Source organism: Lissotriton helveticus, chromosome 7 (assembly GCF_964261635.1).
Source record: "Lissotriton helveticus chromosome 7, aLisHel1.1, whole genome shotgun sequence".
NCBI classification, from domain to species: Eukaryota; Metazoa; Chordata; class Amphibia; order Caudata; family Salamandridae; genus Lissotriton; species Lissotriton helveticus.
Genome location: NC_136068.1, coordinates 146,012,976 through 146,028,088, shown reverse-complemented (window position 1 = coordinate 146,028,088; position 15,113 = coordinate 146,012,976). Strand labels below are relative to the sequence as shown.

General features: G+C 41.4%; 1 protein-coding gene across 3 annotated transcripts in view; it reads right to left on the bottom strand.

The window, feature by feature from the left end:
• SYCP2 (synaptonemal complex protein 2) overlaps window positions 1-11,550 on the bottom strand; it is a 2,783,385-nt gene extending 2,771,835 nt beyond the window's left edge. For 2 of the 3 annotated variants that reach the window (XM_078651822.1, XM_078651824.1), the window contains exon 1: window positions 11,388-11,550. The gene's annotated coding sequence lies outside the window, so the exon portion shown is untranslated. Of the gene's footprint in view, window positions 1-11,317 lie in introns of all 3 variants that reach the window. The other variant, XM_078651823.1, reaches the window with a different exon arrangement.
• Between the last annotated feature and the right edge of the window lie 3,563 nt (window positions 11,551-15,113).

Here is a 15,113-nt window from a genome sequence, read left to right as displayed (position 1 = left end):
CAAGAGCATTTGCTCTTATTTGATGGCGCCCTAAAACATAATAATCACATTACAAGGCTCGGTCCTTTAGGAAGACCAGGAGCAACGTGGCCGGTCTTAGCCGGATACACACCACATCCAGACATCGACGAGATGACTGCACCAGAGCTATTAATACAGCTAAAACAACTACTAAAAATTCACAGACAATTAGTTCAGTATGTAATGCGGACTTCAACAATTCAGCCAGCGATTAAAATTCCACAGCTGACCCCTCACCAGGGGAACACAAATAAAATCACACCACAGAACATCCAATCCTGCCTAGGTAAAGTTCCAGCTAAACGGGAACAGATACCATTCTGGTTGGCACAGAAAATCACCCAAATAGAGGCGGTGTTTCCTGACACCACCCCATTAGAAAAGCACAGGATTCTGACTATATGTCTCCCAATGGGAATCGCACCACACATTGAGGACTGTGACACTTGGGGTACGGTCTTTGCTTCAATCTACACAAAAACGCACGGTGTTCCATCCATTTCGGTAATACCAGATGTGCTAAAACAAATTCAAGATGAATACGGTCCAGAACCTGCTTTAACTCTTGGTATGAAATTACTGAAAGACTTCAAGCAGGTCTCGGCTATATTACTAGCCAACATAAAGGGTGAAGCAGCAAACGTGGCGATCCGCCAGAGGTTAAAAGAGACAGATATAGCAGACCAACCAGCTGAAATTGCCAGAATCATAGAAAAATCCTATGAAGAACTAGGCAGAGATAGTCTAGGTGGAATACCAGTAAAACCGCAACTGACTACAAGTCCAGAAAAAATATTTTTTAATAATAATAATTCACCAAAAAAGAACTGGGATGGAAATAAACAATCCAATCCTAAAGAAAAGAAATTCCAGTCCAGAGGAAGGTCTCCTAGGCGAAGAGAGAAATCTCCAAACCAAAGACAGAGGTCACCGCAGAGTGACCCCTCGGGGAATAGATATAACCTTAGAAATAGGGATAATATTAAAAAACCTGATAGATATCAAGACATTGATACACGTCCGTCTCAATCTTTTCAGAATTCCTCGCAGAAATCGGAAAGAAGAGGACGATCAGAAGAGCACGCCAAGTCCAAAGACAAGGAACCTGCTCAACTGAAAAAGAAATCACAATTTCCAAAAAAGAAGGTAGCCAGTATCAAGGTAGTTAACAATGCCGAGAATACTGAGGACACAACTGAAAAACGGAGAATGGGCTCAGACAATGCTAGACAGCGCAGCAGAGGTGAGCATAGCTCGCAAAGTCCTTATGAATCATCTGGAGACAGTGGACACGAATGAATACCTTCAAGTGGAAACTGCAGATACCGGAGTTAGCAAGCCCCACAAAATATACGAGATAACATTACGTATAGAGGGAGATAAGACTAGGAAAATAAGGGGACTATTTTGGGATAACCTATCCAAGGGCTATGACATCCTTCTAGCTGAAAAAGACTGGCCACCGGAGTTTGTCAGGGAGTGCCCTCATGGCGAAGAAGTAATTATGCCTGCCTTCTCGAATCAAATACCGATTCATAAAAAATACACACTTGCTAGAAAGTGGGCAGTGGCCTTAGCACCTGCTTTATATAAAAATCACGTAGGATGGGATGAGGATTCTCCTCCTCACAAAGTCCAGTTAAAATCACAACCTACTGCACAAAGGCAGTACCCAATTAAGCAAGAAGCTAAAAAACAAGTAAATGAAATACTAGATCAGCTAGAATACCAGGGGGTGATTGAAACTTGCACCTCACAAATGAACAATCCTTTGTTTCCGGTCTCCAAACCAGACAATTCGTACCGTCTAGTTTTGGATTACCGACACCTTAACACATGTTGCAAAACTTTTGCAGTGCAAAACTCACACAGTGCTGCACTAATGAATAACATAGTGCGCAAAAAATACAAAACAACCTTGGACATCTCCAACGGATTCTTTTGTCAAAACATAGCACCAGAGAGCAGATATTTAACTGCATTTTCAGTAAATGGCACTCAAAAACAATTCTGTCGGTTAGCCCAGGGGTACAAGAACAGCCCGGGGGTATCCTCAGCGAGAGTAACAGAATTACTACAACTATATGATGATGAAGCATTATCTTATGTCGATGACATTTACTTAACAGATGATGACTTGGAGACTCACTTGAAAAGAGTGAACACCATAATACTTGGTTTCGCTGCAGAGGGTTACAAATTCAACTTCAAAAAGTCCAGAATTGCCCATCTGACGGTCCTATTCTTAGGATATGAGTTATCAAGTGAAGGCAAAAGCCTGGCAGACAATTTCCTAGAGAAATGTGCCGTAATCCAAGCTCCTAAAACACTAAAAAACCTACAGTCAATTCTAGGCTTCCTAAATTTCGGAAGAACTTACATTGCAAATTACGCAGAAAGGGTCAAACCCCTTTACGATCTAATTAAACCAGACTTTAAAAGATCCAGTTGGACTCAAGCACACACAGAAATTTTGAGATCCTTACAAACAGACATGCTAATTAAAACAAAATTAGAAACCCGTGATAATACACGCAACCTTGTGATCCGAGTCATCCCAGGGAGATACGGATTCACATACCTAACTTCTAATGAGGGAGATAAGGTACCAATTGCATTCAAATCACATTTGTACACAAAAGCTGAACAGAGATTCAACAACAAAGGAAAAATTGTTCAAGCAGTTCAAACCGCAATAGCTAGAGAAAAAGACATAGCTGACGGTAGACATATCACAGTCAGAACAGCAGAATCAGCCTTTGAGGCATTAACAACACCGTGTAATTTACCAACAACAACATTGGATCCAGAATGGTTACAATGGGTAAATTCAATCACAACGGACAAAGTATATTACTTCTTTGATCCAGAACTAGAAGAATTAAAAAATCTAAAATATGAAAAAACGTATCCTCTGCCAATCGACATTCTGCCTCTACGACATTACGCCTGTGTAATCTATACAGACGGACATGCTCAACCCTCCGTTTGGGGAGAACATGCATACAATCCCACATGTGAGATTACAAAAGAAGTGTGGCACGGAGGTAAACTAAGACCTCTATTAACAAAATCACACTCAGTAGAAACTAATTCAGAACTACAAACTGAAATATTAGCTTTGAAAATGGCGCTAGATAATGCGGATCGCGAATTCCCGACACTTATAGTGTCAGATTCATATTTCTGCGTCAAAGCATATAACAAGGATTTGCAGACCTGGATTCAGAACGATTACAAAGATGACACGGATGCACCAATAAAGCAGAGACTGCTCTGGGAACAGGTAGCTCTTTTGAAAAAAGAACTACCAAAGACTCACGTGACACACTCACTGAGTCACCAGCGTGATGGCGTTCACGTTGTAGGGAATTCATTGGCTGAAACAGCCGCAGCGGCAGCCAGTAAACCGGCTCCCGTAGATCGAAAAAAGCGTACATTAAAATACATTGACGGCGAAACATTGCTGGCAGTAAAAACGTCATCAAAAGGCGACTGCTCGGCGTTACCGATCAACTATCCACTCAATTACACATACATCATAGATGCAAACTCCATTCCTTTTGCTCGAATCCCTGGAGTGGGGGATAGAGTGATTCCAAACATGGACAGGAGAAACTTGTTAATCGCAGACGCACACATGGGCGAGGGTCTCAGACACCTTAAATTAAAAGATTCTCTGGAAGAATTACAATCACGGTACTGGTGGCCAGGCATGAGCCTGCACTACACCATGTTTGTAAAAAACTGCCCAAACTGCAACAGAGATCGCAGTGGGGAGAGAAGCAGTTTAATACCTCGTCGTATCAAGGCAGATAACATCACCACTAAAAAGAATGGCTTGCGATTAACATATACAGGCTAGTTCCCACTTATAATGTAGATCCACAGCACTCGGCTGACGTCCGGACTGTTATACAAGATTTGCGAGTCTAAATGGCATATACGCTAAGAGCATGCTACGTTCGACCATTTTTTTTTCTTTTTCTCAGGCAATCCAGCCTGGGGGGGGGAAAGAATGGCCAAATGAGCACAGCCCAGCGGGAATCTTCTCACTTCCTTCCTGAGGGTATGGGATGGTGTAAAGAAAAAACCAAGACAGAAAGCAATCTATAATAGAAAGGATATTAGGTTCGGGAGCTGGGTGGGTCAAACATCTAATAAGTGTCCAACGTAGTCTAAATAACTTGCCAAGAAATTCTCTGAAGGGATTCAGTCCGTACGAATTATTATTCGGAACTAGGATGTTGATCTCTGACCTTGATAGTCAGACTTCAGTGGTAACAGAAAAAAGCTTTGATGTCAAAGACCGTTTGGCTATTTTGCAGGACTTAAACAAAACAAGAAAAGACCTGAGCAACATACAGTTGAAAGAACAGCCAACGACCACTGAAGAATCACCACCTGTCCCAGCAAGACCTGTCTGGATTCCAAAAGTCGGGGATCTAGTCAGGGAGAAGATCGCGGTAAAGAAGGAATTTGGGCCTTCTTACAGAAAAGCAGTTCCTGTATTGTCTGTCAACGGGACAAGATCAGTTGTACTACCGCCACTTGCTGGAAAAAAGGAGAACCGAGTTGTATCCATCGACCTGGTAAAACCACAACATGTGGCCGATAACCAACAGTAGGCCAAGTGGACTCCCAATAAGTAGCAGAACACCAAGGTTTGCTACCAGTACAGAGGTCCTATCAAAGAGGCTCATCACATTCGAAACGCCTACAGAAGAACAACAAGGACTATGCAACAATGCAATAGAACTTAGACCTCTGAAAACCCAAATAAAGACATTTAGCAGAGACACACCAATCTATACAGAAGTACCAAGTGAAAATGCAAGAAAAAAAAATCCTGAACCAATTGGAACAATTGACAGAACTGCATCCGGTTACTTCATCAACTTCGATGATTCCTCTGACGGTTTCAGCGAACAAAAGACACAGCCATCATCAAAATCCTTTAAAGACAAAGCGAAGGAACTTTTGAAACAACTAAAAGAAACATATCTGATTTCTCCATGGATTGAATTTTGGGTGGGTTTTGGTGCATTTATCCTCATACTTTGGCTCATCATGGTATTTACCTTGGGACGCTTCATTGAGGGAAAATATGCTAAAATGGACACAGCAAGTCAGAACATCAACTTGGTCCTCAAACCACACACATCTTCACACGTCGAGAAAAGAGAACTTTCTTCAGAACTTTCTTCAGCCAACTTCACAGCAATTCCAATATCTGGTGGGGTAGCCTGGGACAACACTGACTATGAAATTTATGGTCCGGTCGAGATCCTGAAATATCCACACCAAATCAAGATCTCCTTGAGTGACTTTGCAAAACCAAACTCATTTGCTGATGATTGGGACTTTGAAAGTATAAACAATATGATGTCTGACTTAGTAATGTCTGCTAAATTTACAAAACATGATTATTTGCAGGGTTCTACAAATTATGACAGCATGTACTGCTATAACCATTATGGTAACCATTTCTTGCATAAATCTGCACAACCTAGAAATGTTTTAAATTTTAATCAATGGGAACATTGTGCTACACCTCCAAAAGGGAGCTCTAGAACCGTGTATGGCAAATATTCATATTTTTCAGGTTTTAACATAACTAATGCTGAAACATTTTATTTTAAATTGTCAAACAAGACAGGGACCAAAACCATGATAACCAACACAAAATTGATTTATTCTGACTTATTCTTTGAACAAATGAATACTTTTGGATTTAATTATTGGGACAAAAATGTTGATTTGAAAAGTGTTTGGGGTACAAAAGAATGGCAAGTACAGGGTATAGAAGCTTTGTTTAGAGCCTGCATGATCCCAGAACAAATGATATTTTTAAATGACACCGTTCAACAAACCACCTGTCTTGGCTTAGCCAAAATCAAAGATTTAAATAACCTGTCTATTCCAAAGCCAACAATGTTTAGCAATAACTCTGATACAGATGAAGAAATAGACATAAACCATATACTTAACCAAAACAGAACACATCCTGATTGGAAACAATGGTTGATCTGGCCCACAGATACAAATAACTGTCAAGATAGATTCCTGAATAAAACACAGGGTTTCAAAATGAACAGGCCAGACCCTAGATATCCCCAAAGACATCACCCAGGGATAATAACAACCTACAGTGTGGGCAAATTATGCCTTCAATGGCTACAAACTTCCACACTGCCTGAAATTAAGCAACACCTAACTTTACTTACTGATGGTGCTGACTTGCGTGATTTCATAATGGGACCACGCAAACAGCGTCAAAAGCGTTTCATAGCAGCCTCTGTATATGCAGCATACAATGAGGCCTGGAAGGTTACTCAAATTGAGACAGCAGAAAGAATACGGGAAATTGACCGTATTAATTTGGAAAAATCACTTTCTGTAGTGGACAATGGGTTAATGACTCTGTCCTCCAGAATTTTTTCATTGGACAGCATTGTGTCTTCAGCAATCGATATATTATCGCAAGACTTACTGTTATTACAACATGGTCAGTCACAATTGCGTTCTATTGTACAGCTTGGCTGGACGTTACAAAATCTGCGTTCAGGCTATGTGCCTTGGCGTTTAATCAACACAACGTCACTATTTCAAATCTTTAACCTTACTGATAGACAAATCGGTATGGCGCAGAAGGGTGCTGATTATACAATCTTGAGCATTGAAAAACTAGAAAGATTACCGTTGACAATGTCAGAACGACCTGTCAGTGAATGGATAATCCACGGAATCATAAATATTCCAATCTCAACCTTCAGGTTTCAATACTGCCAAAAATATATACAGGCTGGCATGTACGAGAAATTGGGAAAGGGGTACCTTAAAACAACATGGAACCTGCCCTATTCACATGCATGTATCAGTAACAAAGGACAGAAAGTGTTTCTTAGTGGCATCAATTGTGCTATGTCACTAAGCGGCACGCTTCTGTGTAACGGTATTAGTTTGCACGGAGCCTGTGAAGGGAATTCATACAACCTTTCATGTCACCAGCAAGGCGCACCTGCAACTGAAATAGAACCATTCTTTCAAAGACTCTATAATGGGAGTTACATTCTTATTGTAGACCGCAGATGCTGTAGTCTTATGCCCGGGACTCCTTATCTCGTCACTACGACGGCGAAGGTCAAGTGCTGTGGACGTTCTTTGTTCCCCAGCTCCTTTCCAGACAGGGAGGCGAGGGCATGGCCCAGTTTGAAAATTACTTCTATTCGAATAGACACTTTAAGCAGAATGAAAACAGTGCTTCTTCAGACGCCTACAAGGCTCACGTCATCTAAAGAAACGTATGATCTACAAGTCGCAAGGACGACTGCAGAGATACATACATTATTATCAACTAATTCCCCCGTACATTTCGCGGAAATCCTGAGCGAAATCTTAAATATTTCTGATACCACAGGGGTCTCAAAGGTATTTAAGACAGTATTTTCGATGGCATTAACACCATTCAAAGCCATACTGGGTATTTTTCCAGACTTCGTCCATTCGATTTTTGGCGGACTTCCCCTGATCCTAGGACTAATTGCAGGAATCCTATTCCTAGTCCTTATTTTTCGTTATGGCAACCCATGTCACAGATCAAACTCTCGCGACAATGGAAGATACGATCCTAGCCATTGGATACCGGGACCGGATATCAAAAATCCTGGGACTATCCCGGCTTAGAGACCTAAACATGACTTGGTTTCTATCATTTCGACCAATGTGGCAAAGGTGTGTTTTACCTGTACTAAGGTGTCTGCTATGCGGAGAAGAATGCGTGTTAGACACCTGTCTGACGCTACAATCGGATGCGCCGGTGGATGCAGATACACTGTTGGTTCCTACCAAGGTTCACGCACTGTGCTGCCCTCAAAGGCTGCCAATTCTGATGACGGCATTCCTGGAATCTTCACCACTGCGATTGAAGAGTAGTGAAGTTCAAGATGAAAGCAGCATCGAACAGGTACGACCTTCTGTCAGCAATGCAAATCAGAATGTCAATGGAGACAATCATGCGCATGAATGCATGGTTACCCCTATTTCCGACTTAGAGGAACTTTCCCATGAAGCTGTTGACAGTTTTTTCGAAAGCCTGAATGATATGATGTTCTCTCCGGAACAGAAATAGAGACTTTTGAGTAAACTCGCACACGGCGTTCCCTGAATTCGGCCTTCAACTTTAAAAATAAAGTCACATGAACAATTACAATCCAGTTCACGGACAGCAACTTTTTTCAGCAAGCCCCTAAAATATTTTTCTATATATTTTTTCCCGGGACACTGATTTTCTGCTTAAAGTAAGAGACTATTCCTAGAGAACTAAGATTTCTATTTTAGATACTTTATAGACTTTATAGACTTTAGCTGCCCGCTGGTATGTTCGCAATAGATTTTATGTGATGAAATGGTTTCGACTTTTTTTCTGTATAGCCATATTAAGAGCCATTTCATGTGTATTTCTCATATACCAACAATCAATAATGCATAACAATGCGTGTTCACTTTTGCATTTAATTCATAGCTTAAGTGCATACAATATATATGACTGCAATTTTTCAGTATATTTGAAAATTTCGAAATGCATTTATGTATTTTGGGGTGGTAAGGTATACACTATACTCTATAGTATGTTGTACTATGTTATACTATGCATAGATTAGTAGATATGACCATAGTTAGCGTGGAGTGGGTGTCGTGTATTTCTATAGGTTCTGATTCGATCCCCCTATTCCTGACCCTATTCTGGTTAAACTTACTAGCTAGTTAACTAACAGTCAGCCCATGAGGCAAGAAATCCCCCATGATGCAGATACCGTTATCTGACGCAGTCACACTACGGCACAGGAACGTGTTATCTGATTAGGTCATAACGCTTGAGATCTAATTAGACAAGCGACATTCCTCCAGCCCCTGATAAGGCATACGACGTTCTCATAACAAATCAAACCTATGACAACCTGGATAATCCGTGCGGCCATTGTTTTGATTTCACAGAGAACTTTTGCAAAAGAATGTGCTAACGAGCAAGTCGTATGACATCTTTATTGACGTACCTATGTCCATCCTTACGTCAATCTCGGCACCTTTAAGGTATAAATATTGCCGACCTTGCCCTATGCAAACACACGCGTGGTGACAAGACGGAGCAGCCATACTTGCCGAAGCCGAGAGCAGAAGCAGACCCCGCAGGCAGCAGCCCCGCCTTCCTGACGCGCTGAGAGACGCGCTGCTATCTCAAGCCGAGAGACCCAGCACCGGCGCTTCTGGGCAGCCCTCGCAGGCAGCCTGGAATATCGAGAGCAGAGAAAGAGATACCATTCCTCATTCATCCTAAATTCCAGGTACAGAACTGAATAACCCCTCCTAGAGAATTCTTTAGTTATTCACTTGGCAAAAACAAACTTAAACTAAACTGTAACTTTCTATTCCCGCCCACGCATTAGACTTAGGTCAGGTACACGGGGTAGGCGTATTTAGAAACACCAGTTGAGTACGTTTAGTCAAATGTATATGTGTATGTAAATATATTTTAATCATTTTAAACATCATATGGCTCAGAAACCATATCAATGTTTTTACAGTATTATTTTATACTATTGCTTCTAATGTATGCACTTTACTTAACTATAAGTATTGCAATAATATCGATCCATTTCTCTTGTACGAGAAAAGAGACTGATCAATAAATAACATCTTTTATTGAACACGCCCGTCTCTTCCTTTTCTCTACATTCTGATGAGACTAAGAATGCACGTACTGACTGAGTAAAATAATTGCCTTGTGCTCACACGACTCTCGAGATTGACTCTTGATTAGGGGAGAGCAAAGTTGTCATGTTCTATGGTTGTCAGAAACTAAATCCCTTCTTGTCTAATCAGGGGAGTTCATCCTTCCTTGAACATTCGAGAAAGTTTCTAGCGAACTCTGAGCTTAGCTGGCAAACCCAAAAATTAAGTCTAGTATCGACAGTAGTAGACCTAGTTAACGTCTGGCCTAGGCCTTTACTGCTGTAGGTACTATTCCAATGCGCAGAGCCTATTGGGAAAATAGGAGCTACACTACCACGGAGGACACAGACCACCAGACACAAATGTCTTTCCACCTCTAAGACATTCCTGACAGCAAACCATCCACACCTCCAAATTGCAGCTAACTCCACAGTATGCTTGGAATGCGAGTCACTACGCAAGTGATGCCCTCTTGGACTTCGGAAATGTCATCAAGAGCGGAGTAGCAAGGAACTCCAGCCCATATGGTTCATTTAGACAATTATATAGAGAAGCCTAGAATGTCTTTGCGTTCTGCCTTTGATTCTATCTCAGGAGCACAATCCTATTGCTCGGACATAAACAGGAAGCAAATTTCAAATATAATACGGGTAACAAAGAGAATGTTTTGAGAGACGACTTGCTGGAGAGCTTTGTCAGTCACTTCTGGTTATAGTTGTGAATGAGCATAAAATATGTTCCAGTTAATGTGAGTGCTGCAGAACATTGTACAATCCGGAAAGCACGGGCTTGTGTTCAAGTAATATAGCTCAGTGGGTCAAAGTGTGCATTACAAATATGTTTGTACAGCCTACAAGTCCTATGTTCAAACCGTGTTAAATGGCTTAGTGCATTGTGCACCAGCTGCAAACGTCAGAATATATCCTGCAAAACTTGAGCCATTGCAGATTTTGACTAAAAATGTCGCTCTTCTGTAACAAAACGAGTGCCAATGAATTTTGATAGTACTCAACACTCTTCACGTTATGCAATACATGGGTTTTTAATGTGTTAAATAATAGTTATTAGTTCAACTGCACCCAAATCTACAGGTATTCATTTAAAAAAAAAAGACTCCTATCTAGTAAAATGTCACGCTAACTTTGTTAATTCGAACGAATTCTTTCACGTTTGCAGATGTCGGTTAAACTGTTCCATCGAACTGCCTTTGCCTTCAGGGTCCTCCCCCAAGCCAGAATTTATCTGGGTGACCTTTCAGAGTTATTTAAACTTGGCCTGGTCAGAAGCCTCACACCGGAAAACCTACATCCCCCACCTTGACGGCTGCTGCCCTGTTTGGCAATGGCACATTACATACTGAACACCTGGGTGATGTGACAACAGCACCAAACTCCGGCACAAGTTCAGCTGCGGTTATCTTGCTACTCCACTATATAGGCCAGTGTAGACGCAGCGTGTCCTTTGTAGCATCCATTGACAATAACATAAATCTAACAGGCCTCTTGCTACTGCTATATACACGCACCCAAAATATTCTCCGACCGAATACTGCTCGCATACTCACACGGGTGGTATCTGTTATTACAGGTCGGTATTTCACACGTCCAACTACTCTTTCCGCACTAAACACTCACTTCTGCTCCAAAATTCTAGTGTGCAGGAGGTGAGGCCAGTCTGTTCATCATCGATGCGCACGACCGACAAAAAGCATCACGAAACATAGAATTAACCAGATACGGCAGTTCTTCGTAGTCTCCTCTTTGAGGAGAGTTATGTCTCCGCCGCTGTCTCGCCGCACGAGACGGCAACAAACGCGGGAACGTGATATCCAATCATCTTTCGAGGAACGGCGGAAGGCCATCTCGCGTCGTTTAGTCACCATCTTGAATTGGGCTAACTCCTTGATTTTAACAAGGGTTGGCAAAGTCTGTCCTTTCATAGAGTGCCACCTGGCCGTTTTAAACGGGCATTATCCGTATTTTAATGCCCCGGCCAGTACCAAAATGAGAAAGAAAATCCCTTAAAGCAGGTATCTTTTTCCTTACGGTACATACTTTAAAGAGTAATTGTAAGCAGAAAACACTTTAAAATGTGTTCTACTGCTTCCCCAATGACCCTCCAAATGATACAGTAAAATACAGAAAGGCTATATTAAAAAAAAAATCTACAGATGATTTAATAGAAAGTTCTAAAGTTCTACTGAATAATCAAACAGGGTTCTTTGCAGAATGTACGTGAGCAGATCGCTGGAATTTTTCTCTGGGAAAGGTGGTAACCCTACAGTAACACAACTAATACATGCATCTAGCAGTCAGAAGCGCTACACCTTGTAGTCTTTAAAAAGGTTGTAGCTGTTTCAAACTCTACTTGGTGACCCTCTCAGAAGCAGCTGCTTAATAAATGCACAAAGCTGAAAAAATACAGTATTTTACTACATGTCCCTCTCGAATCTGATGCAACAGCTTCACAAAGGTGTGAGGGTATGACTTCAACATAATGTACATATACATATGTTTTCCATAGGATAAGTAAATATACCAATGTTGCCGGGAACTTTTTAATATTTTTATTGTCATGTATTATTTATAGTGTATTGTATTGTGATGTACCGTGTGTTGCTTTTATGACATTCTGTCGAATCAGGCTTTTGAAATTTGAATTTGACATATACATATGTTTTCCATAGGATAAGTAAATATACCAATGTTGCCGGGAACTTTTTAATATTTTTATTGTCATGTATTATTTATAGTGTATTGTATTGTGATGTACCGTGTGTTGCTTTTATGACATTCTGTCGAATCAGGCTTTTGAAATTTGAATTTGACATATACATATGTTTTCCTTAGGATAAGTAAATATGCCAATGTTGCCGGGAGCGGGCACCCTAGGAATGTGCCGCTACCCAGTAAAACAGTGATTTCATTACTGCAACGCTCTTTTAATCTTTTAACCTTTTACAACTATGTATTTTTAAAATACCCACGTACCGAGCTTCTAGGCGTCTCAGGCTCCCCAGCTGCTTCCTGCTTCCTGGTCTCTCCCCTCCGGGAGACTAATCACGAAGGGCGAGGAGAGAAGCTTAGGCAGTCACTGGGCATAAATGCAGGCTGCAGCGTGGGAGCACAGCAGACGCGCGCAGCGGGCGCGCCACAGGCAAGCCCGTCTGCGCCCATCCGGGCCCAGGGCCCAGTCACTATGCCCAACCCCTCACGTACTCCTCTCAAGAACTAAGACAGCTTCACTCCGCCTCATATACACTTAATCCTACCACCGGTGCAAACTTGAGCCATAACATAATCCTATCGCCACGGAAATCGTACCCTGAAGTCACTCAGGTGCATGTGGCCCATGTGGCCAAATGTCTGTCCAATTTTATGGAACAAACCAATTTCCTCGACCCACACCAAGCTGGATTCCGTCCTGCCCACTCTACGGAGACAGTAATACTGACTGTATTGGACTCCCTACGAGAGAAGGCAGACAGAGGTTCTCCTCAGACCCTGGTGCTGTTAGATCTCTCTGCCGCCTTTGACGCAGTCGACCGTGGTATTTTGGCGGATCGTGTGAGGGAGGCAGGCATCCAGGGTTCAGCCCTCAGCTTGATCAACTCCTTTCTCGAAGATCGCTCCCAGGAAGTCCGTATAGCCCAGTGATCCTCTAGATTAATTATGTTAAAGGAGGGATTATCGACCTGGGTCTTGCAAACCTATATTCCAACCAGAGAGCTATAAAACCAACTATGATGTCCTTGGTGAAAGAGGCAGACGTTGATTGGTGCACACCCTCGACATACTACCCTTGTGATGATTCATCAAAGCAAAGCACTATGCACGTTACTTTACTTAGTCATTGATATTCTCAACCCCGGAAACACTTCCTGAGACCAATCCTTTGTTCATCTAAGATTAGAACTCATAGAGAAGCGTTGCTTTATTTGCAAAAACACTGTGAGTTGTATCTCTGTGTAGCAGTGTTAAACTTTATTTGATGTGCAATTAGGTTCCGAAATCTATATGGGGTTGTGTGATGAATGCTTCAGCTATATGAACTTTTGTGACCCTATGAATTGGAATTGAGCCGTTTTAATAATGTTTTTATTATTCTTTTATGAAGTTTTATGATAGTACTGTTTTATTCTGTGCTTTTATGCCTTGTAATCAGCCGAACAATGATCTTTGGACTGACTGACTGATTACATACACACATATATATATATATATATACATATATATATATATGTGTGTATGTAAATACCAACACTCTCAACTTAAGATTTACAAGTACTATCAGTACCACCAGCATCAATTATCTGGACCTAGAAGTATTTGTACATAACAACATCTTGCAAACCCGCTTGTACAGAAAATCTACCGCGGGGAATGCGGTCTTGCATGCCAGCTCATACCATCCTAAAAGTCTTGTAAAAAATGTACCTTACGGCGAGTTTTTACGCCTAAAGAGAAATTGCTCTTTAGAACAGGACTACAGGCATGCGATAATTGATGCACAGGAAAGATTTGAGAGCAGGGGGTACAATAGTAACATTCTCAAACAAGCCAGGGTTAAAGCCTCTGGGGTTAATAGGAGGGATCTCCTTACTCCCAAATTGAAAATAGAGGCACCTGATGAGGTACGAATGATAACTGAATTCAACACCAAATCAGGTGAAATAGTAAACATCTTCCAGAAACACTGGCACATACTCACTGCTGATAAAGTCCTTAAAAAGAATCTGCCAAAAAGACCGTTAATCACTCATAAAAGATGTCCATCTTTGGCAGACCACTTGGTCCATAGCCATTTTAAAACATCGGTCCAACCCATCAAAATATCAAAAGCAGTTGGCTTTTTTCCTTGTCTTAAATGTAAGGCATGCAGATTTAGTGGCAAAATGTTGGAATACCCCAATCGCACAGGCGAAAAAAAAACCAATATAAAAATAAAACAGTTGCTCAACTGTAATTCGGAGTATACTGTGTACTGCCTCACCTGTCCTTGCAAGCTGCGATACATCGGCAGCACTATAAAACCAGCAAAACTAAGAATCCTCGAACATATGCGGGCGATTACAAATAAAGATAAATCGTATCCTGTCGCCCGCCACTTTGCCGAACACCATCAGAGCAAGTGGGAAAAACTTAGTTTTTACTGCATTGATCAGGCACCCAAATTAGAACGGGGAGGTGACAGGGAGAAGTCCCTACGTATCTTGGAGTCAAAGCATATCATCAGTTTAAAAACCATGACTCCGTGGGGGCTTAATAATAATGAGGAACTGTGGGTTCATTTATAGGTCCTGCGCAATCACAAATAGGGGGTAATAATAGGATGAATATGTTTTACAACTGAAACAACAT